This window comes from Entelurus aequoreus, linkage group LG24 (genome assembly GCF_033978785.1).
Source record: "Entelurus aequoreus isolate RoL-2023_Sb linkage group LG24, RoL_Eaeq_v1.1, whole genome shotgun sequence".
Lineage (NCBI taxonomy): Eukaryota > Metazoa > Chordata > Actinopteri > Syngnathiformes > Syngnathidae > Entelurus > Entelurus aequoreus.
Genome location: NC_084754.1, coordinates 11,535,214 through 11,551,414, shown reverse-complemented (window position 1 = coordinate 11,551,414; position 16,201 = coordinate 11,535,214).

Here is a 16,201-nt window from a genome sequence, read left to right as displayed (position 1 = left end):
GGACAATACTGCCATCTACTGTACATGCATATGTGACAATAACATCTACGGCTTTTAGAGAGTGCAGTGCACAACTGCGCACACAACAAGGAGACGAAGCAGAAGAACGAGGAAGATACAGCCATGGCGACGCCGACGACGAGTAAGATGAACAAATACGCTTGTAAGTTCCAAGCCGCAGCTGCGATTGGACCTGGATAGCCTCCGGGAAGAAGTAGTGGACTACCAAGTGCTTGGCAGTGAAGATCTTCCTCAGGAAGCAAAGATTGACCGGTTTTGGGCCATGCTAGGGAGAGATGGAAGATTCCAGACTCTAGTGCATTTGATGAAAGCACTTTTGTGCGTGCCACACATCAATGCATCATCAGAGAGGGTGTTCAGCATGGTTAGAAAAATAGTGACAGAGAATAAAACAATGAGTAGATGAGTGTTATGTGTGTGTATGTGTGTAAATAAATAAACACTGAAATTCAAGTATTTATATATATATATATATATATATATATATATATATATATATATATATATATATATATATATATATATATATATATAAATAAAATACTTGACTTGGTGAATTCTAGCTGTAAATATACTCCTCCCCTCTTAACCACGCCCCCGCCCCTCACCTCCCGAAATCGGAGGTCTCAAGGTTGGCAAGTATGGTTGGTCACCCATAAACGGGCTTGCACAAGGAAGAATAAAAACCACCTTGTATTTGAAATGTACCCACGAACGGGTTGCAATCATGCACAAGACCTCATAGAAAATACCCACGAACGGGTTAAATTAAAGTGAATATGAACCACCAATTCTTCGGATTTTTTGTTGCCGTCTTTGTGTTATATGGCCATATATTAACCTGTGTATAGTAGCGCGCTACATACCTTTACTTTACTTGAAGCCGGCCCGTGACTTTGTTCTTGTCTTCAAAAGATTTTCTTCGAAAAGAGTTCAATATCTTCGAAAAGAGTACACAACTTCAAACAGCGTGGAGCGTCCCAGCGCTGCTCAGCTGTCGCTCCAAACGGCGAGGGCCGCGGCCGCCGTGGCTGTTGTTCAAACGGCTGGGATCAGCGCGGCGTCCTCGGTCTGCCTGCCGCTGCGTTGCTGCTGGCCCAAAACGACGATCCCGTCCGCCGACCTCCCGTCTCCTGGTCCAAACGAGGCTGAACGCCGTCAGACAGCGTAGTACGCTCCAGTTTCACACACTTGATTTGAACATTGGTTGTGATCCTCTTCATTAGTTCTTGACATGCAGTCCGACTACTTCCTGTCCCGAATGAAGTGTCCACTGTGTGTCTTAGCTGACATTTAAACTTAGTCCTTTTTCCAAAACGAAGGAAGACCCACCTGAACCCAATTAAATGAGGTTACCATGGCAACCGCACCATAGCAACGGTCCCATCCCTGTCAACACTTCCTGGTTCTCAAGAGGAAGTGGGCGGAGCAATCTGCCGGAAAGGAAATTCAGAATGAACAGAGGCCAGCAATCAATTAGAGAAAACAAAATAAAAACAATATAAACAAATAAGGAAATTGATGTATATATATATATATATATATATATATATATATATATATATATATATATATATATATATATATATATATATATATATATATATATATATATATATATATATATATATATATATTTTCAACCCATATTCAATTGAATGCACTACAAAGACAAGATATTTGATGTTCAAATTCATATACTTTTTTTTTTTTTTTTTGCAAATAATAATTAACTTAGAATTTCATGGCTGCAACACGTGCCAAAGTAGTTGGGAAAGGGCATGTTCACCACTGTGTTACATGTCCTTTCCTTTTAACAACACTCAGTAAACGTTTGGGAACTGAGGAGACACATTCTTTGAGCTTCTCAGGTGGAATTCTTTCCCATTCTTGCTTGATGTACAGCTTAAGTTGTTCAACAGTCCGGGGGTCTCCGTTGTGGTATTTTAGGCTTCATAATGCGCCACACATTTTCAATGGGAGACAGGTCTGGACCACAGGCAGGCCAGTCTAGTACCCGCACTCTTTTACTATGAAGCCACGTTGATGTAACACGTGGCTTGGCATTGTCTTGCTGAAATAAGCAGGGGCGTCCTTAGTAACGTTGCTTGGATGGCAACATATGTTGCTCCAAAACCTGTATGTACCTTTCTGCATTAATGGCGCCTTCACCATTAATGTCTTGGGCACTAATACACCCCCATACCATCACAGATGCTGGCTTTTCAACTTTGCGCCTATAACAATCCGGATGGTTCTTTTCCTCTTTGGTCCGGAGGACACGACGTCCACAGTTTCCAAAACCAATTTGAAATGTGGACTCGTCAGACCACAGAACACTTTTCCACTTTGTATCAGTCCATCTTAGATGAGCTCAGGCCCAGCGAAGCCGACGGCATTTCTGGGTGTTGTTGATAAACGGTTTTCGCCTTGCATCGGAGAGTTTTAACTTGCACTTACAGATGTAGCGACCAACTGTAGATACTGACAGTGGGTTTCTGAAGTGTTCCTGAGCTTATGAGGTGATATCCTTTACACACTGATGTCGCTTGTTGATGCAGTACAGCCTGAGGGATCGAAGGTCACGGGTTTAGCTGTTTACGTGCAGTGATTTCTCCAGATTCTCTGAACCCTTTGATGATATTACGGACCGTAGATGGTGAAATCCCTAAATTCCTTGCAATAGCTGGTTTAACTGTTCAACAATTTGCTCACGCATTTGTTGACAAAGTGGTGACCCTCGCCCCATCCTTGTTTGTGAATGACTGAGCATTTCATGGAATCTACTTTTATACCCAATCATGGCACCCACCTGTTCCCAATTTGCCTGTTCACCTGTGGGATGTTCCAAATAAGTGTTTGATGAGCATTCCTCAACTTTATCAGTATTTATTGCCACCTTTCCCAACTTCTTTGTCACGTGTTGCTGGCATCAAATTCTAAAGTTAATGATTATTTGCAAAAAAAAAAAGTTTATCAGTTTGAACATCACATATGTTGTCTTTGTAGCATATTCAACTGAATGTGGGTTGAAAATGATTTGCAATTCATTTTATTCCGTTTATATTTACATCTAACACAATTTCCCAACTCATATGGAAACACGGTTTGTATATACATACATACATACGTATGTATATATATATATATATATATATATATATATATATATATATATATATATATATATATATATACATATGTATGTATATATATATATATATATATGTGTATGTATATATGCATATGTATATATATATATATATATATATATATATATATATATATATATATATATATATATATATATATATATATATATATATATATATATATATATATATATATATATATATATATATATATATATATATATATGTGTATATATATATATACACACACATACATAGATCATATATGTGTATATATGTATGTATGTATGTATGTATGTATATATACATATATGTGTGTGTATATATATACATGTGTGTGTGTATATACATATATATATATATATATATATATATATATTTATACATACATACATACATATATGTGTAAATATACAGTATATGTATGTATGTATGTATGTATGTATATATATATATATACATATGTGTGTGTGTATATACATATACAGTATATATATATATATTTATACATACATATATGTGTAAATATACAGTATATACAGTATATATATATATATATATATATATATATATATATATATATATATATATATATATATATATATATATATATATATATATATATATATATATATATACTGGGGATAGATTGATTAGTAACACTAAATGGTCCCTAGTGTGTGCATGTGAGTGTGTGTAGGCCCTGTGATGAGGTGGCGACTTGTCCAGGGTGTACCCCGCCTTCCGCCCTAGTGCAGCTGGGATAGGCTCCAGCACCACCGCGACCTCGAAAGGGACAATCGGTAGAAAATAGATGGATGGATGGATATTTATTTTTGCATTGGAAAGAACCATGTCAGGGTGGAATGGCACAGTCAACTCCACTCACAGTCACACATGAGTTTGAGAATAACATTTAGTTTCAAGCTGCATACTAAAATACTTTTCCATGCTGTGGATACAAATTGGCTTCCACTTTCATCGTCTTTGCGTTTTTGTTCTTTCCCTCTACCCCGCTGACAACTATTAGCTTTTCTCAGCATTTTTGGGTCTCTCAGGTATTTCGAGTTATTTCCCAAAGAGGCTAGTTTAAATGCGGACTCTGTTTTTCACCGGGCTCATCGAGGGATCTGCCGTAACACCTTCCCCTGCACTTTACACCGAGTAGTCCTTCATAACACACCTTATAAAAGAAGGAGAAGAAGAGCAAAACATTATTGGCGATGCAGTGAACATATTTAAGGAGCATTAAACGTAAATACAATAAAAATGCTGAATGGGGACTTTTTCCGACACTTTTTCCTTTATTTAAAAATAGTTAATTAGTTAATTTCGCAAAGTAAAGCCAAGGTAAGTGCACCACTTATTCAGAGTGCTTTCACATGTAGCAGAAAAAACCTCCACAGGCTGGCAGGTCTTAGATACCATCCAACAGAACACAACATCAAACAAATCATTTTTTTAACTGCTCGGATATTCATCATGTGAGAACTGGGAGATGAAATAATTAATGTGTCACAAAGGTGGCCAAAAAAAAACCCAAAAGCAAACAAAAGGCAATTACTGTATGTGCATTCTTCCTTAGTCTTTAGTTATCTCTGAGGCTTACTGGGCGTGCTCCCACCAATTAAGAGGGAATATTCCTTTAGTTTCTTTCCAAGGAAAAAGTGCTTTACCACAAGTTGTCAAATATGATAAGAAATCCACCCAAATAACAAAAAACAGATGTATATGAACTGTATACTGCTGATCAATGAAACAATATTTTGCAAAGGATGTTCAAACATCTTTCAAGAATTTATGTTGATGCCCTACTTTCTGTATAATTCATCAAAAAAACATAAGAAAGTTGCCTGTGAATCTTTACACAGAATCGATTGCCCAAATAAATAATTGTACCTGTTGGTGACTCAGCCTCTGTGCTTGAGCTGAGTTTGACTGCGAAACAAGCCACCATGGGGCCAAATAAAGTTGCGAGTGGCAGCACTTGGGTAAAGAAGGTGAGAAACACTGACAATATAATGGCAAAAGTGATTTTTAATTTGTATTGATATATACTTCACCTTGTTTTTTGCATGTAAAACAATAATTATCATCTAAATGTGTGAACATTTCTGGGTATCTGGAATGGATTAATTGAAAATGTACATTATTTCTTACATTATTTCTGATGGAATTATTATTTTTTTGGTGGGGTGTCGTATGAATCAGTCTTGGTCGCACCTTTTGGAAAGGAACATCTGATGTGCCTTGTGTGATGATTAATGTCTGGGCCAAATTCAAGTTCACATTGAATGGGTGTCTTCTGGATGTAAATGACGCAAGAAGGTGACACAAGACTGTAAGCAATCGTGTTCATAATGAGAATGAGTGTTGAAAATATGTTATATTTCCATAGTTTTTTTTCACATTTATAAATAATTTATACCTCTACCAGTTTTTTATAAACACATTGTAATGATTCCACATGCTAATGTTTCTGGTGCCCCTATTTTGGTTGTACTTCCTGTGCATCACACATTTTAACCATTCGTTAATCTTTCCATCCTATTCCGTTGTACCTGTTGCTCCATGCCGGTGCATGGTACCTTTGCAAGTGTCTTCTTTGCACTTTCATGCTGAACTACATTTCTTTTACCATGCCTTGTTTTTTTTCCTGAACAAAAATTACTTTTATCTGCAATTCGCCTTCATTGTTCTGCATCCTGGTGTACAGATGAGAAAATGTAACGCACATTATTTTGCTAATCTAATCGAGCATTTTGTAACTGTATGTCACAACAGATATGCTTGTATTGATGAATTATAATTCATTTAGAACATAGAACTTTCTTTTAATCAAAAAGTAAATTTTGATATGAATATTTTTGTCATTTTTAGCTTTAGATACCCAGCCACCCAAAAACAATGTGCTTTAACTCGAAAGACGAACCCACTGGTGTCAAACTCAAGGCCCGGGGGCCAGATCTGGCCCGCAACATCATTTTATCTAGCCCGCAAACACCTGGAAATGATGTGTCAACAAAGTACTTAATATTTTCTCACTAAATGTAACAAATTAAATTAATAAAAATTACAATACATTTTACGGTGTTCATGACAGCATATTACTGTAAATTGAAAAAAAAACTACAATTTTTTTGCGTTAAAATTCTGTTGACTGAGCTGCCATACTTTTACTGTAAAATTTAGTTTTTAACCGTGTATTACTGTATATGGAAAAACAATACATTTGTTTTTATGGTAAAAAAAAAAAAAGGCCGCTAAATTGCCGGAATAAAAAAGGAACTTGTACTGTTTTTCCATTCACAATATAATGTTGTAAAAACCAATGTAAATTTAATAGTAAAATTTTTGCAACTAAGCTGCCAGCTTTTTCCGTAAAAAAAACAAAAAAAACTTTGGTAGTGTTTTTATATTCACCATAAAATGTTGTAAGAAATTTTTAAAAACACAATTTTACAGTAGCATTTTGTAAATGTAAAAGTTTTTACTGTAAAATCGACAGTCTACTTAAAATATATATATATATATATATATATATATATATATATATATATATATATATATATATATATATATATATATATATATATATATATATATATATATATATATATATATATATATATATATATATAATTAATAATGAAATCCAGAGGCAAATTCCTACATTATTCGCTGTTACAAGTTAAAGTATATTGTACATACTGTACTTTAATTGTTTCCAAATGGTGTCTGTCACATGGCAGTAAAACGGCTGGTAAAAAAAAACAGAAGTCATCGTCACGGACCCACGAGCTGCGGAAACTAGCTCTCCAATCAGCTAAACAGACTCAATAACTCCACGGGGACATTTTGGTGAATTTACCAAACTGAAACAATACAAAAATAATGTCATTGTAAGTTAATAATACTAGAGACACTTGTAAATGTGTGAGCATATTTTCTAATGCTAACTGCGCTAGCTTGATTACATTAAGACAGCACGTACAATTGTGCATAAAAACACTCCTACAGACATCACCCATGGGACAGTTTAGTAAGTTAGAATTGTTTTAGTTATATTGTCAAACCTACTAGTGTTTCTTGGAGTGATGAATGAAGAATCCTTTTGAGCAGAAACGCTATGGATGGTTATACAGGTTACACGGTTAAATCAGGAAGTACATTTTCAACCCGCAGTGAGCAAACTCGTCTGAAAGCACAAACAATTAGACACCTTTTCAATGTCTGTTGAAAACTATTTGTTGAATACTAAAACTTTGGGTTGTTAGCGAGGAAAAATCCATAAATTGGTAGCACTGTTTTTCAAGCAGCAGTGTCCAAAGCGTAGGAAAAAAAAGTAGCTCTGTACAGTCCGAAAAATACAGTATTGATCGATTACTTGATTATTATATTCGATAGCTGCAGGTTGATAGGTTGAAAAATTGTTGCTGTCCAGTTAAAATGTGGAATGTACAACAGAAAGCAGTTGTTTACATAAACTGTTTAAAAAGACACGCAAAGCTTTATTTCTCACTGTTTAAAATTAAATTTAAAAAAATAAAATACAAAAATTAATTAAAAAAATTAAAATAAATACAATTAAATCAGGCTAAAACTCTCCTGTTTTCAAGTCAGTTAAAATCACAGTTTGTATTTGCTAAATTATATTACTATAAATATTCTAAATACATTACATTACATATTATCAGAGATTGAGTATTTTAAAGAGTTCATATTACAGTAAGAAATAAAGTCTTGTGTTTTTTTTACACCTCTGGGTTCAACTGTAGCTCCAAATCCTGTGAGTTTCATGAAAAAAAATTCCCCGTTGTACTAGTAGCTTCAGATATTCCACTTCAAAAATGAAAAACGAGCCCTTTAAGAGCATTTCTTGTCCCCACATGGTTGTGGCCAATCAATAATAAAATGAGGACATCTTTGATTAAGTCAGTCATGTTGTAAAAAAAAAGCATGGTGGAACATAAGCCACTTTTAAAAGACAGAATTTGCGAAAGCCTCTGCTGATCATGCGGGCATATTCTAATTCAATTAAAACAGAATTGAATGCAGATGAGCAAGATGTCACGCAAACAGTATTCCCTTTTGTGGGCTTCACCCAGCAATACGTGACAAATTCCTAACGCAAGTCAGACTTAATTGCTTTTACCGCCTGTAGCTGTGTTAAGACAGAGCAACTATTCCTTTTTTTTTTTTACACATTGTAGAGAAGACATTGCATTTGACTAATCCCTGAGCAAACACACGCTTAATGATGTACGCACATGGGACACAAAACGACAGCAGGGATGGAAACAACCTACTATAATAAAAACAATGTTAAACAGCAGAAGCAGAAGAGTATTTTGTTAAATGTTTTTAAGAAACATTAAAAATAAAATCTCCATGACTGTGAGGAGTTGAAAGAATTGTTCAAAACTTTCAAGACTGCGCATCAAAACGAGACACCCAATTTTGTTTCGTTATCATTTTCATGTAAGAAAATATCGCGCCTACAATGCTAACTGGCAATTTAATCAAATTACAGTGGAACCTCCATTTGTGAACTTAATGGTTCTTGAACATAGTTCTCCAACTGAAAAGTTTGTATAGTGAAGCAGAGTTTCCCATAAAAAACAATGTAAACATGAATATATATACTGTATATTTATATATATATATATATATATATATATATATATATATATATATATATATATATATTTACATGCATATATATACCCCGGATAAACCCCAGAAACCTTGACTATATATATATATATATATATATATATATATATATACATGCATATATATACCCTGGTTAAACCACAGAAACCTCGACTATATATATATATATATATATATATATATATATATATATATATATATATATATATATATATATATATATATATATATATATATATATATATATATATATATATATATATATATATATATAGTCGAGGTTTCTGTGGTTTAACCAGGGTATATATATGCATGTATATATATATATATATATATATATATATATAGTCAAGGTTTCTGGGGTTTATCCGGGGTATATATATGCATGTAAATATATATATATATATATATATATATATATATATATATATATATATATATATATATATATATATATATATATATATATATATATATATATATATATATATATATATATATGTATGTATATATATAAATATATATATATAGTCAAGGTTTCTGTGGTTTATCCGTTATACAGTGCTCAATACCGGGGTAGAGCGGAATATATATTAGGTCATCCTACAAGCCTGCGAAACAGGTGTGTAAGGATGATATAGCCTCTGTGTTTTTTCCTGACCTGACGTATATATTTATATATATATATATATATATATATATATATATATATATATATATATATATATATGTATATATATATATATATATATATATATATATATATATATATATATATATATATATATATATATATATATATATATATATATATATATATATATATATATATATATATGTATGTATATATATGTATATATATGATATATATGTATATATATGTATATATATGATATATATGTATATATATATGTATATATATGATATATATGTATATATATGTATATATATGTATATATATGTATATATATATATATGTATATATATATATATATATATATATATATATATATATATATATATATATATATATATATACATATATATACATACATATATATATATATATGTATACATATGTATATATATATATATATATATATATATATATATATATATATATATATATATATATATATACAGTATATATATATATATATATATATATATATATATATATATATATACAGTATATATATATATATATAGGGGCGGCGTGGCGAAGTTGGTAGAGTGGCCGTGCCAGCAATCGGAGGGTTGCTGGTTACTGGGGTTCAATCCCCACCTTCTACCATCCTAGTCACGTCCGTTGTGTCCTTGGGCAAGACACTTCACCCTTGCTCCTGATGGCTGCTGGTTAGCGCCTTGCATGGCAGCTCCCGCCATCAGTGTGTGAATGTGTGTGTGAATGGGTGAATGTGGAAATACTGTCAAAGCTCTTTGAGTACCTTGAAGGTAGAAAAGCGCTATACAAGTATAACCCATTTATAACCATGTTAGCTCTAAACTAAACAAAATTAATGCTCATCTACCTTTTTGTTCTGTCTTTTTTCCACAAATACGAATCAATTAGAGAACCGTTAAAGAACCGAATCGTTAAGCAGAATCGAAAGTGGAATCGGAACCGGAAAAACCTTATCAATTCCCACATAGGAGGGCAGTTTCTCCGGGCCAAGAGTCATCACTTCATTTGCATCTGAAGAAGAAGGAAACAGTCCTTTGAGGGCAAGCTAGAGTGGTCATTGATTCTGCACTGTTACAAGATTTACTAAGACTCTATCCTTCCCGACTCGCCTGGCACAACATTTTAAGAAAGGTAGGAACACCTGAAAGACAACAACAGGGGTTATTGTAAATAAGGTAGACAAGACTGCAAGTGTGTAACCGAGGGCCTTCTTATTTCATTATTGAACCAGTATGTCTCACATACATAGTAATACTTTTATTTAGTTCTTTGCAGTCAGGCAGAATCTTTTATTGTGAAGCGCCTGACAAATGTAATGTGTGACGTGACGGTGAGAGAAAAAGTTGAATATATATAACTGTATCACAAAATAACTCACTTAAGGAGTTGTTCTCCTCTTATTCTATCCTTGTATTTAATATTTTTATGTGTGTGTTTTTTATAGCCTTTATGTGTTCTGTGTACAGTGTGAATGACTTAATCAATGTATATTTTAGGTATACGATCTGACTTACATTATAAAACTGGACTTACATTACTGTCTAGGAACGGAACTCCTTTATTACATATTGCACAATAACAAGGTACCCTTTAGGACCAGTTAAATCTAAAACATATAGAAGATATATAAGTGAGAGGTCCATCTCTACCTTAGATTGGGGGTCCTTGTCCTGGAAAGCATTTAAGGGGAACTGCACTTTTTTGGAATTTTGCCTATGTCAGACAAGAACACATATTTTTCTTTTTTTTTATGCATTCTAACTAGTAAATAAATGCTAACAAATGTCAGCTAACAATGGGGGTAGTGGAAGTCATTCGTCATTGTGTTTGTTGTGTATATTTTGCCCATAAAGCTCTCTAAAAACATCCAAAACCGGCCAATAATACTCACTTTACATTTTGTGACCTAACCATTAACCAAGAATTTGCGATATTGTTATTATAAGGGCTGACTTTAAGGAACTATTTTTAGTGGCGCATTGATCATAAAGAGGTAACTAGCTTATGTCAGTATTGACATATTGAGCTGGTGAGCTGTTGCATCGCCTCTGAGTTGGTGAAAGTTAATTCCAGGATATAAATCATGTCTCTCACTTGTTTAGTAGAAGATTGTGGCCTTAAACCGAGAAGGTAGTCAACTTTGACATTCAACTTGGACCCGGAGATGGCAAGAAAGACACGAAAAGTCGCTTGTTTCATGGTTGTACCTTTTTTCTGTGTGAGGATCCTGATTCATTCTTCATCTAACCGAGAAGATATGAACAGACATCGTACAGTAAGTGATTGTTTTTATTATGTTTGTATATCTTGTTCAGCACCGAGGATTACTGCTGCATGATGCTTTGTGTTTATCATCACTCAACTTCTCAAACTCATCCTCTGTATTTTCAGGCTCAAAAATGTGATTTTTACCAAAGAAATCGTTGTTGGCTCTAATGAAGTCTGCCACGATTAGTGGCAGTGTTGTTGTTGTAGAAGGAAATAGCGAACGTTGTGATGCGTCTGTGTAATTAATGCGCCTCCGCATGCTTACGTAAATATTACATGTTATTATGAATATACATGTTACCACATTACATTATACATACAACCTTAACATTGTGAAGTGAAGTGAATTCTATTTATATAGCGCTTTTCTCTAGTGACTCAAAGCGCTTTACATAGTGAAAACCCAATATCTAAGTTACATTTAAACCAGTGTGGGTGGCACTGAGAGCAGGTGGGTAAAGTGTCTTGCCCAAGGACACAACGGCAGTGACTAGGATGGCGGAAGCGGGGATCGAACCTGCAACCCTCAGGTTGATGGCACGGCCACTCTACCAACCGAGCTATACCGCCCCAACATAAAACCTCGATGCATTTTTTAGAGCACTTTATGGGTGAAATAGATATAATGACTCCCATTACCTCCATTGATAGTTGACTTTTGCTTGCATCTTTTTATGCTTTAGAATGCATAAAAAAATGAAAAACATATGTGTGCTTGCCTCACAAAGGATTGTGAATGATAGAAATAATTCCCCAAAAGTGCAGTTCCTCTTTAAAAATACTCAATGGATCATACCTGAACATATTTTTCCCCTATCTAGCAAGTCGTGTTAGACGGTGAATACAAATTGCTTAGAATATTTGGAAAGTCTGCAGCATTGCTCCACAATATCACATACCTGCACCTCTTAGTTTCACATTCAAAACTCCATTGATGATGAGTACATGTTTGATCTTATTTTCTTTTGAGACAAGTCTCCTTTTGTATTCGCTTTTATTTGAACAGATTCAACATTGTCCATGTGTTCCTACCTTATAATGTAGCCCTACACACACACACACACACACACACACACACACACACACACACACACACACACACACACACACACACACACACACACACACACACACACACACACACACACACACACACACACACACACACACACACACACACACACACACACACACACACACACACGTCTTGCCTACTTTGTGTGGACCCACGTTTGGTTAGTAGGTTGTGAGGGCCCCCCTTTCCACTATAGCTAGAATGATGAAAAAATATATATCTAGCCCTAGATGGGAGTAAAGAGTTGCAACTAGGGATGTCCGATAATGGCTTTTGCCCATATCCGATATTCCAATATTGTCCAACTCTTTAATTACCGATACCGATATCAACCGATATATACAGTCGTGGAATTAACACATTATTATGCCTAATTTGGACAACCAGGTATGGTGAAGATAAGGCACTTTTTTAAAAAATTAATAAAATAAGATAAATAAATTAAAAACATTTTCTTGAATAATAAAGAAAGTAAAACAATATAAAAACAGTTACATAGAAACTAGTAATGAATGAAATTGAGTAAAATTAACTGTTAAAGGTTAGTACTATTAGTGGACCAGCATCACGCACAATCATGTGTGCTTACGGACTGTATCCCTTGCAGACTTTATTGATATATATTGATATATAATGTAGGAACCAGAATATTAATAACAGAAAGAAACAACACTTTTGTGTGAATGAGTGTAAATGGGGGAAGGAGTTTTTTTTTGGGTTGGTGCACGAGTAAGTGTATCTTGTGGTTTTTTATGTTGATTTAATAAAAAAAACAAACAAACAAAACAAACAAACAAACAAACAAAAAAACCGATACCGATAATAAAAAAAACGATACCAATAATTTCCGATATTACATTTTAAAACATTTATCGGACATCCCTAGTTGCAACCTCACTTCAGAATGCAAAACACACAAAGTAAAAAAAATACACTGTAGTTGTGAGGACCAGGCAAATGTCCTCACAAGTCAAAAGATCCTCACAGAAAGGGTGGTTTATCAAGTTTATGTCCACACAACGACGGTGAGACAAGTGCACACACACACACAGACACACACACACACTCTTGTATTTGTTACCTTCTTGAGACCTCCGAAAAAAACTGCTACCTCTGTAGGACCACCCTTTCTAGATATATAAAGATTTATATTTACAACATTAATAATATATAAATACTATGCAAATATAAAAAAGGTAAGCTTTTAGTTATTTTTTTAATTTTTTGGTTGTAATTGCTTTTTAATCTTCATTATATTCTTCTAGTTACTACAGTATGTCTCTATATACCTATTTACTTTATAAATTTGGGCCAAAGGGGGGGCATTTGAATTTCTTACACACACTTGTTATTTCATATGTTGACCAGAGGGGGAGCACTTTTAAAACCGCCACACGGTCCATTTGAAAAATCTCTCCTTTTTGGGACACCCTAATTTTGATAGATTTCCCCACCAGGGATCCAATTGAGAGCCCTATTTTTTGTTTTTTTGTAACGTGCTTGAGGCCGATTACAAACGAGTCACGGATCACATATGGCCCCTGTGCCGCACTTTGGCCAACACAGCTGTAGAAGCTAACTGTTAAAGGCCACTATAGTCTTAGTACCGTAGTTTATTTGTTCATCCTATGGTCACATATGCGACACGGGTTGTCTTACGTCAGCACCGGAAGTCGTAAAATCAGCTGTTCACCTGGCGGATTTTTTCGGGGATGAATACGGAAGTCTTTCTTTAGCTGCCGTCTTGTTTTATCATATATTGCTGCCTTTGCTCCTTTCAATGTTTACTTTACCTTGACTTTAAATCCTGACTTTGGAGCAATGTTCACGGACTCCAGTGTTTGGCTCTCTATTAGATGCAATGGTTTTCCGTATTGGGACCATGAGTTCGGTGCTAACTTGTTCACCGGTCCTCATATGGAAGGTACTTTTCCTTGTTGACACACACGCGCACACACACACATATACACACACACACACACACACACACACACACACACACACACACACACACACACACACACACACACACACACACACACACACACACACACACACACACACACACACACACACACACACACACACACACACACACACACACACCTAGACTCAATCCACAGAAGGTGGACTACTTTTTGTTGTCTTATATTTTTATATTCTATGTTTAATTTTGTTTGTTAATTTACTGCTTTAGGTGAGAACCTTGCATAAGCCCTTTTTGGGTTTCTTTTCTCACATGAAATGATTTCTTATTACGTATTTGTCATTACTCATTTCTTGTCTCTATGTAGTTTAACAATTTTACCTTTTGTACTGTTTATATTGTGCGAATAAAAAAAAATAAAAAAAAGATTTGTCCCAAAATGTAATCAGCTCTCGATCTTGTCATCATGCTCAGTAATTGTTTTCCAGGTAATGTGAGTCTACAAAAAGTACTATTATTGTGGTAACAGAAGGGCAACAATTGTATGGAATATGTGCTTAATCAAGTATTTTACCAGCAATTATTTTTAATAATGTCCTCTTTTAACAATCTGCTGCATTATAAAACTGTTGTCAAGGACAACTTAAAAAAACTAACGCATTAGCAAATGTTAAAACGTAATTGGAAAAACTGGGTAAATAGGATATGAAAAAACATCTTAAGTAAAAAATAAAATAAAATAAAAAAGAAGTCCAATTGATATTTTTGTTATTCTTGGAGCTGAAAAAGGCAGCAAAACCTTACAAATTTGTTGACTGAAGATGTCTCATTAGTTAGTTTTTTTTTTTAGTCTTAAGTCTCTTTGGGAACCAAAAATCACAAAATAAGCAAATTAAAAGTTTTGGGGCAAGATCAGCACACATTTTCATAAATAGCAAGGGACTGCTTATTTTTTATACCTTGGCTTGAGTGAGAAACATTATGGAAGCAAGCCTTTTCTTTTTTCTTTTTTTTTAAAGCAATAAACTAGCACAGGGGTCTCTGACCTTCCTCACTATGAGAGTAACTGGCAAAGAGAAAGGAGAGGTGAGAATGAGATATTTGTGTTGTATTTAAATAACAGGCAACATTTACATTGTGCCAGACTCAAACAGCGCGGTCATTGTCTTTAAATATTATTTGACCTTTTGTTGAATTACCCAAAATCAGGTGAGGTTGGAGACCCCTGAACCAGACCTTTAAACACATCCTTCCCTCATTTCCATCACGTTCCCTGCAATTGATGATTAGGCAATAAAGGGCCTGATCTACTAAAGGTTTGCGTGGAATAAAACTCAAGAGTGTCTGTCTTTTGCAAAAAATATGCTGATTATAAGATTACTTACAATACAGGGAGA